General features: G+C 45.3%; 1 protein-coding gene and 1 pseudogene across 1 annotated transcript in view; both read right to left on the bottom strand.

Moving 5' to 3' along the window:
* Positions 1–23,811, bottom strand: part of LOC126252381 (tRNA dimethylallyltransferase-like) — a 587,735-nt gene that overhangs the window by 368,782 nt on the left and 195,142 nt on the right. The gene's annotated exons all lie outside the window — the stretch shown is intronic.
* LOC126254592 (5S ribosomal RNA) lies at positions 2,212–2,329 on the bottom strand (annotated as a pseudogene).

Genomic DNA, 23,811 nt, shown 5'->3' with positions numbered 1-23,811 from the left:
AGAGAGATGATAATTCATTTTCCCTGTAACATTTCCAGACAACGTTGCCTCAGGCATTCGTCGAAATTCCATCACATTTTCGTTAGCACGCTTAACAAGGTCTTCTCCCTGAACGAAGCGCCACTCGCTCTCCCTTTCATTTCACATATTCGACGCCCATGAATGAAAGACTCCATTGCCATACTTTCCACACGATTACTGTTAAAGGGACTTGCATACAGTGTTTCGGTGGTTGTGGTAACAATGATGATGATACAAATTTTGTGGATATCAGAGAAGGATAAATTTATCAATTTGAGATAACAGACCCTGATCTGGGAGTCAATGAGTGAAAAGTCACAAGTAAAAATGAGAAAATATCCTGGCACAATAAACTGTGAGCCGAATGAGGGCTCTGACCCGGAGTCTTACCTTTCGCGGATAAATACTCTTACCATCTGAGCTATCCAAGCACGACTTTCGAGCCACCCTCATAGGTTCGCTTATGCCATTGCCTCTCCTCTACTTTCCAAACTTCTCAGAAGTTCTCCTGCATACCTCGCAGAATTAACATTTCAGGAAAATGCGACAGGTCGAAAAAATTGATTAAGGGGCCCTCCCTCATACGTCCAATAATGTTGTCAAACCGTTAATGGACTGACGAGCAGTATTTATGACTCCAAAACCACTCGCACTACGTAAATACGTATTGAGCATGTGAAGTCGAGTGTTGAAAGTTTGATAACATCCGCCGTTGAGATGTTTTCCGAGCATCACGAACCGGCCATCCGGCGTTTGTGTGCTCTGTTCATGTTTTCAGTTCTTTTTTGTGTATTTCATTCCACAGATTCAATTTTTCAAGTAGTCTTTTGATACAAGAATATTTGAATACGACTATAAAAGGAAAGTGGTAAATGGAGGATTTACTATGGCATTGCCTTCTTTATTAATTTGAAAATATAGAATGTCTACTAGCTTACTGAGTTGTACTGCGTAGATTATAGCGCACGAGACTGCTCAGCCCTTGGCTCGGGTTAAATCCTTACTACCATCACATGTCTGTTTTTTTTTAATCGCTCTTTTGTTAGGTTTTGGGAAATCAAATGGAGAACACGTTTGGCAACACCGTCTCTGGCGGGCCGCTTTAATTTCCACGCAACGGCATGATTGGTTAACATCAGTGATAAATCACACGGAAACCGCGCAACGTATCGGATTTTTTAATTAAAAATTATTTCTCAGCAAAAACTACCCTTGGACACCCTTGCAATCTTTCAAACTGTTTCTGACCACCTTCTGCGCACTACGACTAGTGAAAGATCTGCGAAGTACATGCCGGTCTCACCATATTACCACAAAACGTGAAATCTCTTTCTTGTCTTAATATGTCATAGCAGGTCAGATATAATTAGTCACAGGTTTAATAAAAAATTTGCTAATGTGCTTGCTGATATTGTAAGCTGGGCATGTCATTTTGATTTTTATTTGTTATCGATAAGCACTTCAGAGAGAGAGCAAGTTATGTTACTGTTAAACAATCTTAGGTCTTGTTGCGGTATAGTCTTTGCCTCTTGTCTGATTAATTCTCGGTTAAAGTGTGGTGTGATGGACGAATTCAGTAGTGCTATGTTGACTTTTGACGATATCTGTTAGATAAGAAAGATTTACTGTACAGGACAGCGAGATGTATATAACGTATATTCTCAAAGGCGAAAAGAATGTAAATTTTGAATACTGTTATTTGTTTTTGAAGATAAGAAGTTTGAGGTAAGGCTGCAGCACTGCGCAGCTGGTTTGTCGGGATGATTATTGTCAGTTAGTTAACTTTGTTCGCTTGCTCAGAGCTGAGAGAAAGACCACCCCACTTCCCCGCGTCATCCATTAACATATCAACTAAGTTGTTTGGATTTATAGAAGTTCTCTGTTAACACTGTGCCCTTTTTAAATCATTGTTCACTCTGTCGAGCATAGTATTATTGATTATTATGTTTGAAGATCACGCGAAACTTTACCCTGTCTTTTTGAACACATAGCATCCGTCATCAGGCCACAGGTGGCCCATCGGGACCATCCGACCGCCGTGTCATCCTCAGCTGAGGATGCGGATAGGAGGTGCTTGTGGTCAGCACACCGCTCTCCCGGTCGTTACGATGGTTTTCTTTGACCGGAGCCGCTACCATTCGGTCGAGTAGCTCCTCAATTGGCATCACGAGGCTGAGTGCACCCCGAAAAATGGAACAGCACGTGGCGGCCCGGATGGTCACCCATCCAAGTGCCGACCACGCCCGACAGCGCTTAACTTCGATGATCTGACGGGAACCGGTGTACCCACCGCGGCAAGGCCGTTGCCCTTTTTGAACACATACTACATTATAAAACCACTGTCTTGGAATATCCTTTTATAGGAATAGTTACTCTCCCCATCTCACTGTTTATACAAGGTTTCTCGTTACACATTACCACATCGCACTATATGGTATGCAACAATTTGAATACTGGTTGTAAATTTTATTTGAAAACAGAAATTTATGCTAGCCGCAGTCTGCTTGCTGTTTGTTGTTGTGCTTTCGAGAAATCTGCAACAATGTTGTCAAGATGACAGGTAAGAGGAAACTTTGATTAGGGCCAGACAATTGTTTTACTTCAGTTGCGCATTTAACATAAAGACAAGCTGTGTTGAGACTTGTTACAGTTCAATTCAAATTAGGTTTTGTTTAGTCTGAAGTTAGCATACGAGGTTAAGTTGGATAACAATTTGTGGGTGCATACTTTTGTTAATATGTAGACTTTTTGTAGAGCAGGAGGTAAATTTGGGTTAAATTTCGTATAAAAACACATAGTGGGGAACTTAAAATAATACAGTACTAAACTCCGAGCATTCAAATGCCTCGAGAAACCTTGAAGTTACACCCCATTTCTCGTCGACTGCGATTGCCTCTCTCATTAACATATTTAGCTTCTCTGTTTTATGTCTTATCAATATTAAGAATTTTCTGTAAGACGCAAGGCTTGTCCGACAATAGTTAATTAACTCTTTCGGGTCTGTGGTTATGATTTTGGGTCAGAAAATTAACGTATTATAAGTTGCTCCTTTTTCCTCCATTCTCAGACCCATTTCCTCCTTTTTATTATTTTCTGTTGTTTACCAGCTATAGCTAATATAATTGCAGCACACACTTTCTTTTGAGTGTGCAACATCTTAACCTTGTAAAAATGCATTGCCCCTAACAATATTACTGATGGTGTGTCACTTCAGTTAACTGAAGGTTTGACAAACTAGTGTTGTCAATAAATGTTGAATGTGTGCAGGGTGCTTCAGCCGTCGTGAAGGGGATTGCTTCCCACACGAATGTTTCCCTCCGCAGCAGAGTGTTCGCTGTTTCGAACTTCCTGTCAGATTAAAACTGTGTCCTGTAGAGATGACAAACGGAGCGAGGACGATTTTAATGTTGCGGGTTGCATACTTCACAAATGAAGGGGCCGCTGTTACCTAAGTGCTAACGGGCTTTCTTCGTACCCGCTGTACTTCCGCGAGTATGACGAGTCTGAGAACTGTGGCGCTGTGGTCGCTTCATACTAGTCGACTCGTTCTCTCTGACTGAAGCGTGCAGGAGTGAAAGGCTACTGAAGATAAGTACACGATCTTGCTGCTGTGAAGTAGCACTCAACAAGGTGAAATGACCGGGTGTAGGGCTGAGATGGGCTTCAACGAAGTTGTGTTTTGTGAGACAGTGGAGGGTGTACGACGAAAGTTAATTGATGCAAAGCACACAACTGCAAATGTGTTCTATTAGAGATGGAGTGACGTCTGGAATAAATTTCACGCTATAGTCCACTTCAAATGAAAAACGTACAAAATACGCCCAACGCAATCAAAATGGTTGTATTCTTCTTCATTGTACCTCCATCATGAGAAAACGTGGGCTGTGTCAAACGAAAACTGGGCACAGAGCAACGTCACTGTTACATCCGTGCAACAAAAAAGCGCGTTATTTCTGTATTCATTTGTTCGTGTCAGCTTACGTTTGTGGGCTAACAGCGAATTGTGTAGCTTGTCATTCGTTTTTGTAATTTATTCAAATATGTGAATTACTAAGGGACCAAACTGCTGAGGTCATCGGTCGAGTCCACTTACACACTACTTAAACTAAATTATGCTATGAACAACACACACACCCATGCCCGAGGAAGGACTCGAACCTCCGACGGGAGGGGCCGCGCAATCCGTTACATGGCGCCTCAAACCGCGCGGCCACTCCGCGTGGCTGTAATGTATTTGAATAATGAATCACCATTTAGAGATTACACTTCATCCTCATGTCATGTCACGTTTTCTGTCGTTACATACTCGGTAATGCCGCGAAAGTGTGTAATAAATTTAAAAGTCTTCGAAGAAGGCTCTGAGCACTATGGGACTCAACATCTTAGGTCATAAGTCCCCTAGAACTTAGAACTACTTAAACCTAACTAACCTAAGGACATCACACACACCCATGCCCGAGGCAGGATTCGAACCTGCGACGGTAGCAGTCCCGCGGTTCCGGACTGCAGCGCCAGAACCGCTAGACCACCGCGGCCGGCTCTTCGAAGAAGTATTTCTGTATAAATGTGTGTATAAACAGAGCAACAATCACTGCTAAACGATCAGTCATTATATTGGCATATAATAATCGTAACACCCAATGGTTGCTTCTGTCATTTATACAGGTCGGACGTTTTCTGACATTTCAACTTGCACTTGAGAATGGCTAAAAAGTGGAACTCACGATTGTGTGAAATAAATGGATAATAATTTATAATTTCTTTGAAAACGGTTGCGCACGTGGCGGGAATGCCGCGAGTCCGCGGCTATACTTGCGATCTCGTGTCCTTTCTGAACGAGGCGAGTCCACTTGTACCCGACAACAGACTAACGTGACGAGTGATCTGCGGCGGACACTTGTGAGTTGAAGTGATAATTAAATCAAGAACCTACGCTGTCGACAGGCGTTGATTTACATCAACGGGGACAGTTGAAAATGCGTTCCCCGACCGGGACTCGAACCCGGGATCTCCTGCTTACATGACACACACTCTATCCATCTGAACCACCGAGGGCACAGAGGATATAGCGACTGCAGGGACTTATCCCTTGCACGCTCCTCGTCAGACCAACATTCTCAACTTAATGTCCACACACTACATTCATAGTGCCCCTGCTCATTACACTCATTACTCGCGGCACACAATCTTACCGAGTCCCGTAAGAGTTCGGGCAATACGTGTGCATCCGCACAGAAAAAGGTTGGTTCAAATGGCTCTGAGCACTATGGGACTCAACTGCTGTGGTCATAAGTCCCCTAGAACTTAGAACTACTTAAACCTAACTAACCTAAGGACATCACACACATCCATGCCCGAGGCAGGATTCAAACCTGCGACCGTAGCGGTCGTGCGGTTCCAGACTGTAGCGCCTTTAACCGCTCGGCCACCAGAAAAAGGTCAATGGCCGCTTGGACATAACTATACGAAGATGGTATCTGTCGCGCTGGTTAAATTAATAGCATGTCCGAAAGAACAGATACCATCATCATATAGTTAAGGCTAAGCGGTCTTTAACCTTCTTCTGTGCGGATGCACACGTATTGCCCGAACTCTTACGGGAGTCGGTAAGATTGTCTGCCGCGAGTAATGAGTGTAATGAGCAGGGGCACTACGAATGTAGTGTGTGGACTTTAAGTTGAGAATGTGGGTCTCACGGGGAGCGTCCAAGGGATAAGTCCCTGCAGTCGCTGTATCCTCTGTGCCTTCGGTGGCTCGGATGGATAGAGCGTCTGCCATGTAAGGAGAAGATCCTGGATTCGAGTCCCGGTCGGGGCACACATTTTCAACTGTCCCCGTTGATATCAACACCTGTCGACAGCGTAGGGTCTTGATTTAATTATCATTTCATTCTAGAGCGCTGCATGGTCACCATCTTCATATACTTGTGAGTTGAGTCTAAGGGGCACCCGCAGACGGCGAGTTCGAAGTGACGTCACAGGACTAGCTGGCGAGTTCAAGGCGATTATACGGAGCTCATTTCTGATCTCTGGTCTCCTGGACCGGGACTCGAACCCAGAACCTTGACATTTCTTCGCCATATACTTTCTTCAGCAGTTTTAATCCCTTGCGGTAAGCAGGAGGACTTACGAGAAGTTTAGAAGGTAGAACAGTGGTGGGAGTAAGGGCGTGAGGACAGGTTATGAGTAGCACTGGTTACATTAATAGCATTTGCCGCGAAAAATAAGATTTCAGTGCTACGTAGGCTGCCTAATCCGCTTCAAAGTTTCTTCGGAAAGCAGTTATGACATTAGCAGATCATTTTACTATACGTTTGGCTGGGAGCACTGTTTTTGACGCGAACATTTTTCATTTGTTCGGATGAAAGCACGACATATACAGAAACGCGCTGGTCTAAGACTCGTTTGGAGGTGAGCCGTAAGATTCTCAGCAGAAAATCCTTTGGAGGAATCATCATCCGGCTGTGTACAAGAATTCTTTACCTCGATGTTCTGGAGTCATTATGTTTTAACCACAACGATTGAGTTTTTCTCGGCACTGACTAAGCGTTTGCCGCTCATCACAGGGGGAGGAAATAATAATGGAGTAATGGCACTGTGTGCAGACGCTGCGCCGTCTTCTGCGTCCCTATGGCAATAGCCATGCAGCTACAGAATTCCGGCGCGCGCCGTGGAAAAAGCAATTAAAACGGCCGTTAATTGAAATGAAGCTTGCGACGCGGAGGGCGCGGTTATTAGGTTTGCCTCCTCGCCCCGCTTCTTACATTCCGCAGACGGCTGGCGCAGCGCACACGCCGCCGCCTCGCATTTCGTCTTTTTTTCCTCCTCCCACCACTCTCCCCATCGACTCTCTCTCTCTCTCTCTCTCTCTCTCTCTCTCGGTGTGCGCCCTCTCCTGAATGGACCTTAGCACACAGCCAACACCGAGGACAACCGCAGGAGGTCGTCGCCTGGCAACGCGTAGTCCCCCACACCATCGATGTCCGCGGCGAGGAGGATCCGCAGTCGAAACGTGGGGGAGACGAAAACTCTGGTCGGTGCTGCTGCTCTCGTGCTGCGCTTCGCGAAACAATAAACGTAAAGAAACGTTAAAAAGAGAGAGAGAGAGAGAGAGAGAGAGAGAGAGAGAGAGAGAGAGAGAGAAGGGTCGGCTCGGTTCACTCCAGCTGAGTTACGGGAGACAAGACGGCAAATCAACAGTCCCAACACTTCACAGCGGGCCGCTTTTCTTTCTGCTTACTCACTCCGCTTCAACCTTTCCTTCAGGGAAACACGCCGGCTGGTGACGCAGTGCGACACACACATACACACACCCACCCACCCACACACACACACACACACACATACACACACTCAGAGAGAGAGAGAGAGAGAGAGAGAGAGAGAGAGAGAGAGACAACCCATTCATGAAAGAATGAGAACACTAGCGTAATCAGTATGACGCAAGTTTGGAAGTTCGAACCGTGACACAAGTATGAGGGGTAGATATATAGATTTCACTATCACCTCGCAAAAATAATGAAGTCATTTATTTATTTATTGTGTGCATGTCTGCAGTAAAAAAATGGACGATTAGAATTTCACATCCCGTCGATACCAATGTCATTAGAGAGGGAGCACAAGATTGGACTGTTTCGAGGATGGGGAAGGATATTGGCAGTGCTCTTATCAAAGAAACCACCCCGGCATTTGCCTTAAACAAATTTCAAGACCGCAGCTAAATTTTTCGAGGTGATAATTAAAACTAAGCCTCCTAGCTTATTAAAACTGTGTGCCGGACCGAGACTCGAAATCGGGATCTTTGCTGTTCGCGCGCAAGTGTTGTACCATCAGAGCTGCCCAAGCACGACTGCAAGGTCTGCAGGAGAGATTCAGCGAAGTTTGGAAGGTAGGAGACGAGGTACTTACGGAATTAAGGCTGTGACCCGGGTCGTGAGTCGTGCTTGGGTAGCTCTGATGGCAGAGCACTTGCCCGCGAGAGACAAAGTTCCGGTGTTCGAGTCTCAGCCCGGCACACAGGCTAGGAATTTTCACATCAGCGCACTCCGTTGCACAGTGAAAATTTAATTCTAAAAACTAAGCCGTTTATCGGCTCATGGAACGAATATCGGTAGAGAAATCACTTCTATGCTAGCTTTGAACCTTGTTACCGATCAACGAGTGATATGGCGTCCCGCTGGAGGGCCGGCCGAAGTGGCCGTGCGGTTAAAGGCGCTGCAGTCTGGAACCGCAAGACCGCTACGGTCGCAGGTTCGAATCCTGCCTCGGGCATGGATGTTTGTGATGTCCTTAGGTTACTTAGGTTTAACTAGTTCTAAGTTCTAGGGGACTAATGACCTCAGCAGTTGAGTCCCATAGTGCTCAGAGCCATTTTTGAACCCGCTGGAGGACACAGCAGGACCTGCTAGCCGAAGTTAAAGCACACTGCGTGGGGCAGTCTGGACCTCTCACAGGGGATCGTACGAACTTCCCCTCACCAGTTTGGTTTGATACTGACAGCGTGTGCAGGACGAGACTAGGACTCCAACATAGCTGTGCGAACAGGAAGGCGCAACTCTCAACCATTTACGAGAACTTCGCATTAGAAAAATTTAGGCGTCCTCACATACTTTGTATGATCGTTATTAATCAAGGACGCCGCAGCCGAGAGAGTAAGCGCTTGATTTTATATGCGCGAGATCTCTCGATCGAATCTCACTGCTGGTGCATTTTTTTTTCCATTCCTACGTAATCCTAACAACTGATTTATCACAACTACGCAAAGTGTCAATATTTAGTGATTCTGTAAGAACTTCCAATCAAATCAGTACACCCATTTTATTTATATTATTCTATCTACATTTTTATAATATAATGTATTACTTATGTAGCATTGCATGAAACGGGTTCATACTTGTCACAGAAACATGGAGAACAGTAATATTTTTGCGACATGCAGAAATTTTTGCATATGCATAGTTTTTTCAGTGTGTCTAACGCGAAACAAACCATTTTCATAAACACCACGCATACCTGTATTATTATCGGTTCTAGGCGCTACAGTCTGGAACGGCCCGACCACTACGGTCGCAGGTTCGAAGGCTGCCTCAGGCATGGATGTGTGTCATGTCCTTAGGGTAGTTAGGTTTAAGTAGTTCTAACTTCTAGGTGACTGATGACCTCAGGAGTTAAGTCCCATAGTGCTCAGAGCCATTTTTTTATTATTATTATTATCAGGAATGAAAAATAGTACCGGAAGTCACATTCGATCCAGAGCCCCTGTGATTACGTAAGTAGATGCTTACTCCTTGAATGTCAGCGACCTTAAGTAGTATACAAAGCAGGCCTAAAATTTTCAAAGTCTGCTTCCTCGAAAACGGTTGAGAGTTGCGTCTCTTTGCTTCTGTTCGGTCGAGTCACTGGAGAATGCTGCTCTGTCTCAATTTATTTGTACCTGAGGGGCAATGGCCAGGATGCTGTCCCTCCAAGGGCGGCTAAAGGGACACGCCACGGCGAGAGGTAGGGCAGTTGGGAATGGACACTCGGTTAGGCGGCTCTAGTACGCCGGGGCCCTAGCGCCTCGTATGCTGAATGGCGAATATGTATATTTTCTATATGTGTGATTGTTTTCAATAATAAGTGCTCCTCAACATATGTTGTCATTCATTGCAATCCGAATGAATCTGAACCATTACACAGTCCTTCAAATTACTGGTCCTCCGGTAAAATTGACAATTCAGATTTCCGTCTGCGGATGCTAACTGCTCCCATTATGTTGAAACCCTAGTTGTGGCCCACTTACCCAATAAATACGAATCAGATCGATGAGGGAAAGTTCCTACTATCTCCTTGTGAGAGATCGGTCCTCTTCTCAGTGTGTTCCTCGAAACGCTTTGGATTCTAACCAGCCGCAGTGATTGGAGTGCTGCCATTGAAATAGAGTCGCATAGGCCTTGTGTTTGGAGGCGACAACTGAAAGTTTGTAGCCGCGCAGTCTGAGGCGCCTTGCCATAGTTCGCGCGGCCGGAGTCTCGAGTCCACCCGAGGGCATTGGTGTGTGTGTTGTGGGTTGTCCTTAGCGTAAGTTAATTTACGTTAGATTAATTAGTGTGTAAGCCTAGGGACCGAGGACCTCAGCAGTCTGGTCCCATAGGAACCAACCACCAAAAATTTTTTTTCGTCTTCTGTCAACTTGAGCCACCGGTGAATGAAACGCACTGGGGACACTGCAAGCGGCGAAACCGCAACCTGAACATGTTATCGTCCGAAGGTTTGGGCTGCTTGCAGGCTGATGGCACCGGCCTCTACAACACTACCTGTCGCTTCCTCCGTTCACCGAATAGCGAGTAGAACACCGACGAACAATTATGCAGGTGAGCGACATTCTGAAGCATACGTTTTGAATTTTCTGTTTACTGCCGCGACCCGTGGATTTTAGAAATGTCAAGCCTCATTCTGTTTTAAAATTCCTTCCAGTTTAAAACTGTGTGTCGGACCAAGACTCGAACTCGGGACCATTGTCTTTCGCGGACAAGTAGTCTATCGATTAAGCTACCCGAGCACGACTCACGACCCGTCCTCATGGCTTTACTTCCGCCAGTACCTCATCTCCCACCTTCCACGCTTCACAGAAGCTCTACTGCGAAACTTGCAGGACTAGCACGCCTGGGAGAACGAATATTGCTGAGACACGACTTAGCCACAATCTAGGGAACGTACTAGCTGCGAGGACGGTGCTTGGGTAGCTCCGTCGGTAGAGCACCTGCCCGCGAAACGCAAAGGTCTCGAGTTCGGCACACAGTTTCAATCTGCCAGGAAGCTTTACATCAGCGCAAGCTCTGCTGCAGAATGAAAATTTCATTCTAGATTCATCCTGTTTGTCTGTGTTGTTGCAGGATTGTGTGCCTTTGGTAGTGTTTTCGGTACCAATTTATTAAAGTGTATTCATTACATTGTTATAGCTCCCCTGCAACAATAAAGACGTAAAGGTTTCTTACGTCTTAGTTTATCATTGGTTTGGTGGTTCTATGTGTATAAGTTATTATAACGCGGTTTTCTTTAACTGATTATTGTTTTTTGGTTTAGGGAGAGTTTTTATATAGTCTGTTGCTACTTGAAATAATGATCATTGTGTGAGAAAAAACTGCTTTTAAAATGTTCAAATGTGTGTGCATTCCTAAGGGACCAAATTGCTGAGTTCATCGGTCCCTAGACTTACACACTACTTAAACAAACTTATTTTAAGAACAACACACACACACACACACCCATGCCCGCGGGAGGACTCGAACCTCCAGCGGGAGGGGCCGCGCAATCCATGACATGGCGCCTCCAACCGCGCGGCCACTCTGCGCGGCAAACTGCTTTTATTTCAGTACTATCATTTCTTTCCTGATAAATGGATTACGAAAATAAAATATTTCGCCGTTTTTAACTGAGTTAGAGACGGTATGTTTGATGAAGCAACTTAGGGCGCCTTCAGTACTCTATCACTGAGCGACGTGGCGCATTCGGGAGGACGGCGGTTCAAACCCGCGTCCGGCCATCCACGTTTAGGTTTCCCGTGATTTCCCTAAATCACTCCACGCAAACGCTGCGAAGGTTCCCTTCAAAGGGCACGGCCGATTTCCTTTCCCACCCTTGACGCAATCCGAGCTTGTGCTCCGTCTCTAATGACCTCGATGTCGACGGGACGTTAAACCAAATCTTCCAATCATCCTTCCTTCAGCACTCCTTCGTTAAATATTCTGTTGTTTACAATGAATTTTCATTTTCTAACGAAGTGCAATAACCTTTTTTGCAAAGTATTTTTACATGTCTGTGGTAATATTAGTTAACTTGTGCTATCAAGCTTCATATCAAGCATACCATCGACCAACATGGCATTTCGGCTGTATTTTTACGTGGTACTGATGAATTTAACGAAAGAGAGTAAAACATATGTGGATGAAAATCCTACGTCAAAATCGCAAATTTTCTTTACTGATTACTGGTTTCGGCTCATTGACGAACCATCTTCAGCTCAGTCTAAAATGTTGTTCTGTGTGTGACAATCATTACACATGGTCATACTCTTGGAACTACGTCGCTCTTCAGCAGTTTTCTACAATCTCCCTTCCTCTGACTAGCCATGTTATTCTTTAACATTGTATTGTATTGTATTGTATGGAACTGGGACCTAGAACGACGGATAGGCTTCGTCCTCGCCGTAGCCCTCAGTGGTTCACAACTCCACAACTCACCCCACCGCTGCCCCTCACCGAACCCAGGGTTATCGTGCAGCTCGGCGCCCAATGGACCCCCCACGGAAGTCTCATACTAGACGAGTGTAACCCCAAATGTTTGCGTGGTAGAGTAATTATGGTGTACGTGTACCGGTACGTGGAGACACTGTTTGCGCAGCAATTGCCGACATAGTGTAACTGAGGCGGAATAAGGGAAACCAGCCCGCATTCACCGAGGCAGATGGAAAGCCGCCTTAAAAACCATCCACAGACTGGCCGGCACACCGGAACTCGACACTAATCCGCCGGGAGGGTTCGTGCCGGGGACCGACACGCCTTCCCGCCCCGAAAGCAGTGCGTTCCACCGCACGGCTAACCGGGCGGGCTATTCTTTTACATTGTCAAAGGGGAAATGTACGCCCCTGGTAGCTGAGTGATCAGTGCGACGGAATGTTATACCTAACGGCCCGGGTTCGATTCCCGGCTGGGTCGGAGATTTTCTCCGCTCAGGGACTGGGTGTTGTGTTGTCCTAATCGTCATCATTTCATCCCCATCGACACGCAAGTCCCTGAAGTGGTGTCAACTCGGAAGACTTGCACCAGGCGAACGGTCTACCCGACAGGAGGCCCTAGTCACACGGCATTTCCATTTCGAAAGGGGATATACGCAGTCTGCTTATTTAAAACATGTGTGGATAAAAATATTCGTCAAGATCACAAATTTTCTTTACTGATTGCCGGTTTCCACTCGTTAACTAGTCGTCTTTGGATCAGTCTTCAATGTTGTTAAGTGGATTATTTCTAAGAATACGACGTTGTGTACGGATTATCACACACTGCACAACATTTTCGACTGATCTGAAGATGGCTCGTCACTGAGCCGAAACCGGTAATCAATAAAGAAAAGTTGAGATCCTGACGTAGGATTTTTATCCAAACATGTTTAAAATCAACAGATCGCGTATCTCCCCATTGACAGTGTCAAAGAGTAACCAAAGGGAATATCTTAACATAAATTATTAAAAGTAAAGTCTCGTATTTAAACATCTAACAATTCTATTAAGCAAAGAAATCTAGTCCCATAGAATTCTTCAAATGTTTCTTTTTGCTGAAAACTTTAAATTTCATAACTATATCGAAAGCTAACTAAAGCACGAAAGGAATGTTTCAACTGAAAATTATAAAAAATAGTTCATGATCCTAAGCCGAGTTTTGTGAGGAGAGAAACTAGTGCTCGGAAATGAACATTCGAGGCTTAGCAGGGCTTGAATGCGTAATGCGCGTGATTCATATGTTTGTAAACTGCTACTATTTCATAACAAAAAACTGCATATACGCACAACTGTAATACACCACGCGGAAAGGGGTCATTGTGTACGGAGAAAAAACCATTTTATCTGTAGGGCACCAAAGAACACCTCGGAGTCTTCCGACCGACAACTCCATATGAGTTACATTTGGACAATAACCGAAACTGTCAACTGCGTTCGTTGATTATCGAAGATAAAGCTGAGACTTGTATGGTTCAAATGGCTCTGAGCACTATGGGACTTAACTTCTGAGGTCATCAGTCCCCTAGAACTTAGGACTACTTGAACATAACTAACCTAAAGACGTCACACACATGCATGCCTGAGGCAGGATTCGAACCTGCAACCGTAGCAGTCGCTTGGTTCCAGACTGAAGCGCCTAGAACCGCTCGGCCACAACGGCCGGCTGAGACTCGTATATCTCAAGGAAAATGTATTTACGTTAGGTAAATACGTCACCTACGTCTTTGATGCAGACAGGGTTCCCGGTCACGTTCTATTGCATGCTGTTCCAATATCGGAGAGTCTCGGCAGATCTGACGATTTAAGAAGGGGCAAAATGGGCTGCAGGAGTGAAAAGGAATTTGTGTTAGGGAGGGCATTGGACTAGGGGTTGTGGTTAGCACATCTGCATAGTAAGCAGGAGACTCAGGTTCAAGTCCTGTACTTGGCACAAAATTTAATTCATTACTTCAGCTTCTTTCCTTATCGAAGATAAAGTTGAAACCCATACGTCTCCAGGAAAACGTTTTTGCTTCACGAGTTCGTGCATTCTGAATACTGCAACCACGGCGATTATGTACGACCGTTGACCCCGACGTCCCTCATAGTTCCTCCCTGTGCAAGACACGGCTAGTTTAATACTGGACGGAGGCAGGCCGCGGAACGGTTTCCGACTTACGGCCGAGAGCGATTTCTCGCTTCTATGTCGTCCGCCTGCAGCCTAGGCACGTCCCCGCATTCCGTCCAGGGCGAGTCGAAAGCGCGGCGGCTAATCTGGCCAATCGTGACATCGGATCGCCGGCGTGCCGGCGCGGCGCGCCGGGCGCAGCCTACCTGCGGACCGGAGGGACGGCCGAGCGGCCTGCAGATACACATCTCAGCCGGCCCGAGGCGCGACTCAGCCGACCGTGGGGCTGCGCCGACAATGGGGTCATCACCCGGTATGGATTTCCGCTACGGTCGCATCTGGGCAGCTCTGCCGCGAAGCCGATCACAGGGGGGACAGGGCAGCAGCGCAGGTCGCCACCCCGTGGCGAATCCGCCCTTGGCCTGCCTCAGGTAAACCCCCATTAAATCTATAAACGGGCATTCATGGGATGCACACAGGATGACACTAACAAGTAGCATGCTGTTGTAGTCTCCAGTCCGAAGACAAGTTCGCTGCAACTCTTCAGGTCAACTAATCCTGTACAGTTCTCTTCCGCCGGCCGCTGTGGCCGAGCGGTTCTACGCACTTCAGTCTGGAACCGCGGCCGGCAGCAGTGGCCGAGCGGTTCTAGGCGCTTCAGTCTGGAACCGCGCGACCGCTACGGTCGCAGGTTCGAATCCTGCCTCGGGCATGGATGTGTGTGATGTCCTTGGGTTAGTTAGGTTTAAGTAGTACTAAGTTCTAGGGGACAGATGACCTCAGATGTTGAGTCCCATAGTGCTCAGAGTCATTTGAACCATTTGAAGTTCTCTTCCTCTCTGTGAAACTGCCCAAACCTACCTACGGATACGGGCCCATTCACACTCCAGTGTCGTGGACAGTTGCACTAGGTTTCTCGGTTGAGGATCCACAGCATGAGCAGCCCGCTCGAGGTGGTCCCACAGACTGTCGACTGGGTTTTAATCCGGGGTGTTTGGTAGCCAGGGGAGTATGATCAGCGCATCCTGCTGCTCTTCAAATCGCGCACATACACTGGGAGCTGTGTGACACACCTTGCTGAGGAAAAACAAACTGCCTGTGGAGGTGGACATGGTCCCAAAGAATGAATGCATACTTACTTTGATCCACTGTGTTTCCAGCATGACGAGACCACTCAGGAATGCTACGAAAACGTTCCCGAGATCATAACATCCCTTCCTCTGGCCTGGACCCGTCGGACAATAGTTGCAGGGCCGTACACGCCATTCATGTGGAAAGGCCACCTGTCGCCGTTCAGTTGATGTCCAGCTGCGGTATTGACGTCCAATTTCCAGCCTTCGTCGGCGATGAAAAGCTGTCATCATGGATGCATGAACCAGGCGCCTGCTGCCGAGGCACATACACAGCAACGTTCGCTGAACGGTAGTTGTGGAAAAACTGTTGGTAGCTCCTTGGTTCATCTGGGTGGTCAGTTGCTCAACAGTTGCACCTCTGTTCGCCCGTACACATTTCCGCAGCCGTAGTTCACCCGTCATCTATGGCCTGTGGTGCACCACAAGGTTGCTTCGACGCCGGTTTTGAATAGCGCCATTTTGCATGCGCGGCATATTCTAACCATGGTGGCTCGCGAACAGTTTGAAAACTTTCGGAAATGCTTCCACCCTTGGTCCGATACCCAATTATCATGCCCTTTTGAACATAAGATAAATCGGTTTCGGCATTACGACAACGACTGCACTGTTAGCCGCGTCTCCCGACACGCTTTATATACTGTCCGCTGCCAATGCTGCCACCAGCTGTCTTTTAGTGGCTATTGCACGTTGATCTCGAACACAAGCGGTTGTCTGATTAACGTGCCTCGCCCATGTATCTGAACCAGCTTACTATACTCATATTATGTAAACTGAAGATGGAGTGCGGATGGGGGGGGGGGGGGGGACGAACGAAAAGGAAGGAATTATTGGTATCAGCTGCATCGGGACTTGATGCGAAATCAGCGGCGACGAGTGAAAATGAGTGCCGGACTGTGATTCGAACCCGGGGCCTCCTGCTTATTAGGCTGTTACGTTACCCACTGCGCCACCGGGACACAACGTTTATCGCAACAGCGGGGACCATCTCGCCACGTTTCCCGGCCGACTACATTCGCACCTAGCGCCACCAATCTGCAGTCCCCGTGCATTTCCTGCATGCTCGCTGCTGTGAGATTCTCGCAGGAGGTTTAAAGTAACTGTCCATCCGCACTGAAGCTGGTGAATTCATTGTCTATCGAGACGAATCAGAACCGGACATGTTCGAAAGAACAGACACCACGCATTCATATATTTGCTGTAATCAAGCCTTATTCTTTGTCTACAGTTATTGCCCCCGCACTTTTCACTCCAGCCGCGCGGAGTGGCCGCGCGGTTTGAGGCGCCATGTCACGGATTGCACGGCCCCTTCCGCCGGAGGTTCGAGTCCTCCCTCAGGTGTCTGTGTGTGTGTGTGTGTGTGTGTGTGTGTGTGTGTGTGTGTGTGCGTGGGTATGTGTGTGTGCGTGTGTTTGGTCCCTTAGGAATTCACACACATTTGAACATTTCTCTCCAATGCCAAATTAACTAATCCTTCTCTCCTCAGGATCTGTGCTAGCAATAATTCCTTTTTTTCATTCAACTTTTCCCACAAAGCTCCTTCCTCTCCAATTCGATGCAATATTTATTACACGACCTACTCATCTAATCTCTTGCATCCTTCCATCGCACCACATTTTGCAAGCTTCAATTCCCTTGTTGTCTGAACTGTTTATTGTCCAAGTTTCACTTCACTACAATGCTACACTCAGACAAATACCCCCAGAAAATACTTCCAGACATTTAAATTTAAAGACGATGTTAAAATATTTACTTCTTCAGAACGCTGTTCTTGTTGTTGAATATTACCCTCTCCTTACTTCGACCTTCGTCAGCTGTTTTGTTGCCCAAATAGCTAAACACGTCCATCGTTTGTAGTGTCTAATTTCCTAATCTAATTCGTTCAGCATCGCAACACTCAATTTGATTACACTGCAGGGCCTTTGTTTTGCTGTTCTTCACAGTCAATTTATAATTTTAAGATCCTATCTATTCGTTCAGCTGTTCTTCTCACAAGAGGAGGCCACGACGTTCGGATCACAGATTTACTTCAAACTTTGTACACTTTTTATAGTCCATTAGGACAACATAATGTGCGAGCGGTGAGGCGTATTCCTTAGACGATTTAGAGAAAATCGCAAGAGAAGTTTTACGCGTCTATGATGTACTGGTGCGTTGTGACCCTGAGTACGATCTAGCGGCAGTCGTTTAGTTGCTCGATTGCGTTTCGCACATCTTTAATTTATGTTCTTTCCAACACTAGTTACATTATTTCGTACATATTACATTTGAAAGCTAATATGATGGAGAGACACGTGTATTTGGATGAACTTTTATTGAATTTCTAATATTATTTCGCTGTTGACTAATTTTTATTATTACAACAAATATTATGCAACTTTTATTTCTACATGCAAGTTAAAAATTTTATCAAGCGCTTTCAAACTCGTTCCTATTGGATCGACAACGAACGAGAAATTGCTTCTTGTGAAGATGCTATTAACGTATATTCAAACGTACATCGCCAATTTTCGGCACCGATATTGACGAAAACGCGTAACGGATGGTTTGGGTGCAAATTGTCGGAAGGGACAATGTCAAACTTGGAATATTGGTCATGCTTGGGGGAAAATTGTATTCTTCGTTGTAGTAGATGCCGTTTTAATTTGTGTTTTCCCTGTACGTATGAAAAATATTCCTGGTGATGACTGGGTGTTGTGTGATGTCCTTAGGTTAGTTAGGTTTAAGTAGTTCTAAGTTCTAGGGGACTGATGACCATAGATGTTAAGTCCCATAGTGCTCAGAGCCATTTGAACCATTTTTGAAAAATATCATCCTGCAAATTGTAATGTCGAAAGCACACTGGATGATTAAACGTACATTACCCTCATATTATGGCATTGTGTTACTGAAAAAAGTTATTGACTCCTTTATTTATCGATGATTGACGTGTTTTCCAAGCCTGTCCCTCGTTCTTGAAACCTGTGTCTGCAGATCGAAAAGTCCAGGGGCAAAGCAGTTATCGGTGCCTTACACGATTGCACGTAGAAGGGATTTCGGAAATCTCGACAGGCATTTATTTTCAGGAAACCGAAATGCGTTTGGTTGTTTACTTGTCGAAAGTCACAAATATAATATTTGTTGTGATATAAGAATTTGCATACATGAAAAGAACATTTGAACCCAATAAAAGTTAACGCAAATACGCGTGCCCTTCATTATATTACCTTTCAAACACAGCATGTATGAAATAATATGACTTGTGTAGTGAAAAATATAAATTAAAAAAATATGGTCGGGACTCGATCCACCAATTACGAAGTTTCTATTTTTTTTTTTCCACCAATCACAGTCTTTGGTATTCTCATATTTCAGAAACAAATAAATAATTAAACATGAGACGACATTATACAGAGTAAATGATCTCCGTTGTTGATCTTTTTTCTTTGTTTTACATGATTATCAAATACCTAAAATAGGGGAGCACATGAAAATGAAGAACAAATAAGGCCGTAGATGCAAAGCCATCCGTGAATAAACGTGTGAAGGGAAAATGTTTAGAAGATGAAGAGGAAAGGAAATTACGAAAACTAAAAACGCTAGCTGCGCCATGCTAGACGTTGTCTCGCCATCAGAAAAAGTCCGCTCTATCTTTGAAGGGAGGCTCTCTTGTTTCCGTTCGAGCGTTACATTGGGATCCCAGCTCCTGGGCGGACTGGCGGAAATACTCTGTAAATAGTTCGCGAAAGTGGTCAGATAGTGTCGATATCGGGGAAGGGTGTGGCGCCATGTCCAGAAGTCCGCCTGGTCGACGATGCCGTCCCAGAAAAGGTAGCTGATACCCATACCACTGATCCACTTAATGGCGTGCCACTTCGATGACGGAAAGCAGGTAGCGTCACGCTGCATCGGCATGGTAGGAGAGACGTGATGTGGGGGTACTCGAGGGTAGAACGGCACGATCTTCTGTACGAGGATCCAGACAGCTTCTGCTGCCCCACAATCTAAACGGTGTAGATCCGTAACTTCGACACTGCACTTGACTGAGGTTTAAGTCCACCAGCGCGATGCGGTGCAGTTTCTGTCTTGCAGTATATTTGCCACTGACTACAATGTACCACATCGCTGTGGTGTCAGTGGTGTGGTATGCTTGATGGATGGTTTTCCATACTGTAAGCCTTTGGACCGGAGGGTGGCGCGCTTCAATGAGGTTCCAAGATGCTATTCGAGGCGGGTGTAAAATGAAAGTGCGCAACGGAAAATACTGAATGCGAAAATGAAGATTTGGCCCTGTCTGACTACCCCCTGAAGCAGATCTTAGGATCTCTTAATAGTGATACTATCTCCTACTTCTTGCTCTGTAACATATAAATTACGACATAAACATAAATGAATGATTAAGGGGACTAGTAACTACAAAATGATAAATGCTTTTTCTGCTTATAAATTTACTGTAGATTAAAAACCCCTTTATATATTACAAATGTTTATATATCAATGTCTAATGGACATAAAGAGATACAAATGAATTTCCTAACTACTATGATTGATCAATTGCCCAACTCAGCCCCTTTTTATAGCTACGCAATCTAATATAAATAACGCGAGATGATTGACACCATCTGTGTACCAAACACTAAAAGACACTACTTTTCATCAAAGATGATCTACAGTGGTGTGCAACCTCAGTGGAAATAAAAGTTACGTGATCACAGCTGTTTAGCTTTATAGCCCTAATAAGCCGAAACAATTAGCAATATCACGATATGTACTGCATCCGGTGCGTCGGAGTGATGGTTCTCGTACACGTCTGCGATGACGGAAGAACTCCATCCACAAAATATAAAAACAACTCTTTCAAAAACTAGGATGACGGCAGAGGGTCCTCTGACTAGTAAATCTAATACTGTCGTCTCCTCCCTGTGTTCTACAGACGAGAAACGCGAACTCCCAGCCACAAGGATGGAGTTCAGATAACGTCTCAACGTGAGTATAGACAGGAAAAGTGCTCTCAATCACTGAATGCTGCGTACTCAACGACAACTTCCTACCTGGAGGCGAAGTCCAGAATCGTATAAGTTCGCAATAGTACAGTGCCTAACTGTTCTAAGTATAAACCCTTCTAGAGCAAAGACAGCATGTCCGTCTGTAGCAACAAAGCTGAAACTGAGCGATCGTCAGACAAGGGTGCCAAAACGCAAGACCTCTTTATCTTCACTGCTGGTGCCGGCCTAAGTGGCCGTGCGGTTAAAGGCGCTGCAGTCTGGAACCGCAAGACCGCTACGGTCGCAGGTTCGAATCCTGCCTCGGGCATGGATGTTTGTGATGTCCTTAGGTTAGTTAGGTTTAACTAGTTCTAAGTTCTAGGGGACTAATGACCTCAGCAGTTGAGTCCCATAGTGCTCAGAGCCATTTGAACCATCACTGCTGGCTTCCCAGCAAAGCTCAGCTTCCTTCCCTTGTAACTCCAGAAGGCGAATCATATTCTCGAAACCACGGAGTATTCTCCCTCTCTAGAGATTCTTCTGAACTCCGACCAACCATATTTTAGACTTTTGTCGTCCAGCGCGGAAAGTTTGCGAGGAAATACCTATTCCCGTTAATTAGGAATTCATCCAATAGTACACTTCTCAGAGTAAAAATCCTCGGAAATAATCCAGCCTGCGTGATTTCCGAGGTAACGTGTCCTCGTTCCTGTCTGTGGCGTTCAAGATTTTCATAGTTTCTAAAGTATTATCCGGTTATCCTTCCGGCCCCGCTACAAGACCGGCCTGCCGCCGCTGTATTGTGCTTCAGCGCTCAGGTGGCCCGAACGTCCGTCTTGGGATTCTTCCTGTGTTAAGCAGACCAACACACCTGTGCGGGCTTTTCCACCCAGGGCCTGTGTTATGCCTGCCGTTTCTTTTCCACTGGTGTTCCACCCTGTAATAGTATAGGCAATCATTCATTACGCCATTTTGATAATAAAGATAAACACCTTTCATGCAGTAAGCGTTAACAACTAGAGGTAAAGGTGGATAAATGGGCCCCCACTCTGTTTTTTTTTATGTAACACCTTTTATTTTTAGTATAATCACCTGAAATTAACATAAAACATTTCTCTAGTATGTCCTGCAATAGTTACGACATGTTTTGGTCCAACTTTTTAATATTTAAAACAAAATTTTATTTTGTTCCTGATACTCTGCATTTTGTTGCGTCAAGAATTTGTGCTGGTAATATGGCCCCCAAGGTAGTTTGAAATAAAAAGAAACAAAAATTTTAAAAATATAATTTTATTTCATTTTTCTGTATAATGAAAGAAAGATTCACTCTGAACATTGTTAATTAGTCTACTGGTGGGATGATTTTCACAGCCTACGCCTAGCCTATTTACAATAGTCACACACATAAGTATCTTTTTCGCATCCAGCGCATTCGTTTTGAGCCCACATCTCACAGGCTATACACTGGACCCAAAGTTCACCTCTTGTGTCCTTTGAAAAAATCCCTTCACAAAATTGACATACAGCGTCGTCAACATCAGGGACAGAAACACCAACTTTTTATTTCTTGTGCAAAGCTGGTAGGCCATGCGCCTGACGTCATTTCTGGTAAGGCTGTAAAATTTGGATTCCATAATGAGAAGATATTTAACCAGTTCGTCCTCAAGTCCCTGTGGTAAAACCGGTGGAAAGCCTTTGGAGCGTAGAACGAGGGACAGAGTACACTTTAACCGCTTTTTTCAACCCCATTTTTTTCTCTTTAATAGCTACAATAGCATTTCCCGTATTTGCTTTGTCCCACGATTGCCGTTTCGATTTTTTTGGGGGTACAAGATGTGTTCGAGGCATTTGAAACATAAAGAGTAATAATATCTGATTGATTTTACGGGGCCCATAATACCAGCAGCAAAAGGGGCCCATATATCCACCCTCGCCATCTTGGGAAAAACGATCTTGCCTACGGTTAGTTTGGTTCGCAACCGACGTTCATTAACGTAAAACGGTATCCCAACAGCAAGCTAAATACGTACCTTACCTTAGTTCTACTAATAACATGTTAGAAATTTGAGTTTTATTCAAGTAAACACTAACCTTTCAAACTTTTGATGACAGCGAAAAAATTCACAGCACAACTACTCAGAAACCATGACAGCTACTACGTCTGCGCACTGTACAGTGAAGTTTGGCAACTAGTTTTAGTAGTTCATGTGCTCTCCGCTAGAATTCGTGGCCTGTACTTCCAAATATGTAGGGGGCCCATAATACCAGCAGGGGCCCATTTTTCCACCTTTGCCTCTATTTAAAAGGTGTACGTGAAATGCCAGTCTTCTTGAAGTATTCAAATATACGATGTACAACCTATCTAATGATACCTAATTCCGGTTATAAATCATGGCAAAGTATGTAAATGAGTGGTTGTAAGATGCAAAATTATAGCCACCTTACAAGGTTTCGGATGGGGACGGTCGGAGAAGGCGGTAGATGCCGTGGACGATCGTCCTCCTGGTTGTGGGGAGCTCGGTGCATACCTGTATTCCAATAACTGGAAGTGAGATATGTGCCAATGACGCCGGCGGGCGTTTCGAAATAGGTGCGAACTCGGCGGTCAACATTCCAGTGAAACTAATATCCTGGCCTTTTCACAACCAGAGCACAGTATTGGTGTTAGGTACCGTGGACCTAAATCTCACATTAACCAGAGCACAGTATTGGTGTTAGGTACCGTGGACCTAAATCTCACATTAACCAGAGCACAGTATTGGTGTTAGGTACCGTGGACCTAAATCTCACATTAACCAGAGCACAGTATTGGTGTTAGGTACCGTGGACCTAAATCTCACATTAACCAGAGCACAGTATTGGTGTTAGGTACCGTGGACCTAAACCTCACATTAACCAGAGCACAGTATTGGTGTTAGGTACCGTGGACCTAAATCTCACATTAACCAGAGCACAGTATTGGTGTTAGGTACCGTGGACCTAAATCTCACATTAACCAGAGCACAGTATTGGTGTTAGGTACCGTGGACCTAAATCTCACATTAACCAGAGCACAGTATTGGTGTTAGGTACCGTGGACCTAAATCTCACATTAACCAGAGCACAGTATTGGTGTTAGGTACCGTGGACCTAAATCTCACATTAACCAGAGCACAGTATTGGTGTTAGGTACCGTGGACCTAAATCTCACATTAACCAGAGCACAGTATTGGTGTTAGGTACCGTGGACCTAAATCTCACATTAACCAGAGCACAGTATTGGTGTTAGGTACCGTGGACCTAAATCTCACATTAACCAGAGCACAGTATTGGTGTTAGGTACCGTGGACCTAAA

The sequence above is a fragment of the Schistocerca nitens genome, chromosome 4 (genome assembly GCF_023898315.1).
Source record: "Schistocerca nitens isolate TAMUIC-IGC-003100 chromosome 4, iqSchNite1.1, whole genome shotgun sequence".
In the NCBI taxonomy this organism is placed as follows: Eukaryota; Metazoa; Arthropoda; class Insecta; order Orthoptera; family Acrididae; genus Schistocerca; species Schistocerca nitens.
This window is presented reverse-complemented; position numbering and strand designations above follow the sequence as displayed.